Genomic DNA, 4,822 nt, shown 5'->3' with positions numbered 1-4,822 from the left:
AGCCAAGAACATTTGAATGGCAGGTACTATGTTACACAGACTTTTTTTCTAAAAACATGAGCTTTCCAGAAAAAAAAATCTTAAGTAAAACATAAGACATAAATGCCAAAATGGAATCTCTCTAATGTGATAATAAGAGAAACATTAATTTCATGGGATTTTATTGTTTGTGATAAACACAAGCAACAATTTATTGCTTCTCTGTTATTTTTATTGCTCTACCACAATTGGCCACAAATGATGTTACTGAGAGAAGTGACTTTTTCTAACAAAAATAAACTGAATTTCCACCTACTATCATTGTGAACGAAATTGTGTGCAAAACAGCAGAGGTTCAATTTTATATGAGTAAGGTAGGATCTACTAATGTTTATAACCCAATTTCCCACTGTCTGACTTTGGTTATCAGGCAAATCATAATGTAAACCATGCTATCTACTATGTATTTGCCCCGCTGTTTCTCTAAAAAGAGGGTCTGCATATGGAAAAATTATATAGATATCTTTATTGATGGATCAATTGAGGGAAAAAAAGGTGTTATATTTGTATTTAATGGCCATTAAGTTAAAAAAAAAAAAAAACCCAAACCTCAGGTATAGATGTCTACTAGGAGAATTTTAAGGATAAATGCGCTTGCACAAACATACACACACACAAAGCCAAAGCAGAACAAAACCCAAATCCTCTCTTGTCAGGGCATTAACTTTGTATGGTATTTTAGGGACAACAGAGGAGGCTCTAAGGACTAGTTACTAGGGGTGGAATAAAGCATTGCTGTTGTTGTTATTTAGTCACTAAATCGTGGTCAACTCTTTGTGACCCAAGAGACTGTAGTCTGCCAGGTTCCTCTGTCCATGGGGTTTTCCAGGCAAGACTACTGGATGGGGTTGCCATTTCTTTTTCTGGAGGATCTTTTCAACTCAGGGATGGAACCCGAGGCTCCTGCAAAGTCCCTGCCTTGGCAGGCAGATTTTGTTTTTGTTTTTTTTAAACCACTGAACCACCTGGGAAGCCCAGAATAAAGCATGGATCAGTGCTAAAACCAGACAACTGATAGTAATTTGGGAAAAGAGTCAACATTTTATACCTTTCTATGTTAGAGGTCATGGAAAAAGAGTCATGGCCAATTAATTAAGAGAAAGTAAATACACTTAAAAACAAACAAATATGCCAACTTCAAGGTTGGCATTTGTAAACTTACATAAACTTGTTTATCTGAAAGAGAATTTCCCCTCTGGATAAAGCTTCATGATTCCTTTAAAAAAGCAATGCTTTCCCTATCAAAGTGAACAACCTTGAGGCAAACAATTACTCTTCCTCTTTTTCAATTTTCTAGTTGCTGAAATGCAGGTTTGGACTAGATGTTCTGTAGGTTCCCTGGAAGTCTCTAATTTTATGTGTTTGCTCAAATGCTTTGTTTTTTCTAAGTCATTGTCCAACTAAGTGAAACATTATCTGAACATTATCAAAACTTCAGTGAGATCATGGAATGAGGGGATAAAACCATTGGCCATTTCTTATTTATCTTTCATGAGAAAATGACTTTTCACCAGAATAAATTTCAACAAGAATTTTTATATCATAAACTGAATTACAAAGTAGCATAATATTTAAGAAGCTTTTAATGAATTAATCATGTTTGGAGAACTTCCTAAAACAATGGATAATGCTTTTAAAAGGTAACACATTTTTCTGATTAATGTTGTCAAACAACAAGGACTGTGTGTTAATGGCAAGAAGTTCTGTTAGTTCATTCAGGTATTACAGTGCCACTCGAGATTAATACATGGCATCTGGTACAGTATATCTCTGAAAAAAATTTAATTGGGTCATGAAAGTGAAAGTCATTCAGTCATCCAACTTTCTGCAACCCCATGGACTATACAGTCCATGGAACTCTCCAGGCCCGGATACTGGAGTGGGTAGCCTTTCCCTTCTCCAGGGGATCTTCCCAACCTAGGGACTGAACCAAGGTCTCCTTCATTGCCAGCGGATTCTTTACCAGCTGAGCAACAAGGGAAGCCCAAAAATACTGGAGTGGGTAGCCTATCCCTTCTCCAGGGGATCTCCCCAAACCCAGGAATTGAACCGGGGTCTGCTGCGTTGCAAATGGATTCTTTACCAACTGAGCTATAGTTACATTTTTTCTGTACAGAAAACTGACTGCCTCTGTGCTCTTGGATTGAAAGCTCTGAAAACTAACATGTATGTACCTAAAGGTTTAACTTCAGCAGAGTTAATACACATTTTAAATCTTTACCAATATCAATAAAATTCAAAACTGTTAACTGATTTGCCTATCTCTTGTAAATCACTAGTTCTAGGGAGATTTTCAAAATTTTATTTAATCAAGGGCAGACCTGTTCATTCACTTCTTTTTTGTTGTTCATTTGCTTGTTTGGTAAATATATATTGAGCATAAACTGTGTGCCAAGGATATATGGTTTTTTGATTTCTGCTACAATACCCAGAAAACTAATTGAGGGGGAAAAAAGCTTTGATTCTACTAGAGCTAGGTATTTAGACATGTAAAATTGTTTTATTTTTTTTCTTTTCTTTTTGATTAATGGTTCTTTTACCATTGGTGATATATGTTTTGCTTAATAATAACTTTACTTACTAATACAGGAATACCTCAGAGACATTATGGATTTGGCTCCAGACTACCACAACAAGGCAAATATCACAATAAAATGAGTCATATTGGATTTTGTGGTTTCCCAGTACTTATAAAAAAGTTATGTTTACACTTTAGTTTATTAAGTGTGTAATAGCATTATGTAAAAAAAACAAACAAAAAACCACAATGTACATACTTTAACTAAAAAAATACTTTATTGCTTATAAATGCTAAGCATCATCTGAGCCTTCAGTAAGTCCTAATCTTTTTGCTGGTGTACAGTCTTGCCTCAAGTTGATGGCTGCTGACTGATAAGGATGGTGGCTGCTAAAGGTTGGGGTGGCTGTGACAATTTTTTAAAATATGAGAACAGTGAAGTTTGACCCACAGATTGACCCTTTCATATTTTCTCTGTAGTGTCAAATACTCTTTGGTAGCATTTTACCCATAACAGAACTTCTTTCAAAATTGGAGTTGATCCTCTAAAACTCTGCTGCTGCTTTATAAACTAAATTTATGTAATACTCTAAATCCTCTGGCATTTCAACAATCTTCACAGTATCTTCACCAGAGGTAAATTCCATTTAGATAAACCACTTTCTTTGCATATCCACCCATAAGAAGCACTCCCCAATGTGAATGCTTTATCACAAAGCTACAGCAATTCAGTCACATCTTTATATTCTACTTTTAATTCTCTTGCTCTTTCTACAGCATCTGCAGTTACTTCCTCCTCGAAGTCTTGAACCCCTCAGTTATTCATGAGAGTTGGAATCAACTCCTTTCAAATTCCCATTAACGTTGATATTTGATATTGTTTCCATAAACCATAAAAGTTATTAATGGCATCTAGAACAGTGAATACTTTCCAGAAGGTTTTAATTTACTTTGCCAGATCCATCAAAGGAGTCGCTATCTACAACAGCTACAGCCTTAGAAAGTGTAATTCTTAAATAATAAGACTTGAAAGTTGAAATTAGTCCCTGATCCATGGGCTGCAGAATGCAGGCATGAAAACAACATGAATCTCATCATATATTTCCATCAGAGATCTTATGCAAGGCAATCAGGTGCAATGTCAGTGAGCAGTAATATTTTGAAAGAATCGTTTCTAAACAGCAGATCTCAATAGTGGCCTTAAAATATTCAAGAAACTATGTTATAAACAGATGTGCTACCATTCCAACTCTATTGTTCCATTTAGAGAACAAAGAGTAGATTTAGCAAAATTCTTAAAGGCCCTAGGAATTGGGGAATGGTAAATGAGCACTGGCCTCAACTTAAGGTTCCCAGCTGCATTCAGTTCAGTTCAGTCGTGTCCGACTCTTTGTGACCCCATGAATCGCAGCTGTATTAGCCCCTAACAGAAGAGTAAGCCTGTCCTTTGAAGCTTTCAAGCCAGGCATTAACTTCTCCTCTCTGGCTTTGAAAGTATAAATGGCATCTTCTTCCAACATAAGTCATTTCATCTACATTGAAAGTCTGTTGTTTAGTGTAGCCACCATCATTAATGATCTCCACTAGATCTTCTGGATAACTTGCTACAGCTTCTGCATTAGTACTTGCTGCTTCATCTTGCACGTCAATGCTATGGAAACAGGTTCTTTCCTTAAACCTCATAAGTCAACCTCTGCTAGCTTCAGACTTTTCTTCTGCAACTTTCTCACCTCTCTCAGCCTTCATGGAATTCAAGAGGGCTGTGGCCTGGCTCTGGATTAGGCTTTGGCTTAAGGGAATGTTGCGGTTAGTCTGCTCTTCTATCCAGACCACTACAGCTTTCTCCATATCAACAATAATGCTGTTTTGTTTTCTTATTTGTGTGTTTACTGGAGTGGCACTTTTAATCTCCTTCAAGAACTTTTCCTTTGCATTCACAACTTAGCTAACTGTTTGGTACAAGAGGACCAGCTTTTGGCCTGCCTCAGCTTTCGACATGCCTTCCTTATTAAGTGTAATCATTTCTAACTTTTGATTTAAAATGAAAGCTGTACATCTTTCCCTTCACTTGAACACTTAGAAACCAATGAAGGGTTATCAAACTGGCCTACTTTCAATATTTATTGCATCTCAAAGAACAGAGAGAGAGAGCTGAAGAGAGGGAGAGAGATTGGGAAGAGCGAGTTGGTGAAGCAGTTGGAATTTATCAATTTATCACACTAATTTATCAATTAAGTTCTTCAATATATAGTATTGGAGAAGAAA

The sequence above is a fragment of the Moschus berezovskii genome, chromosome 6, assembly GCF_049115385.1.
Source record: "Moschus berezovskii isolate FMDL1 chromosome 6, NW_MosBer_1.0, whole genome shotgun sequence".
NCBI lineage: Eukaryota > Metazoa > Chordata > Mammalia > Artiodactyla > Moschidae > Moschus > Moschus berezovskii.
The sequence above is the reverse complement of the archived record's forward strand: the minus strand, read 5'-3'. Positions refer to the sequence as shown.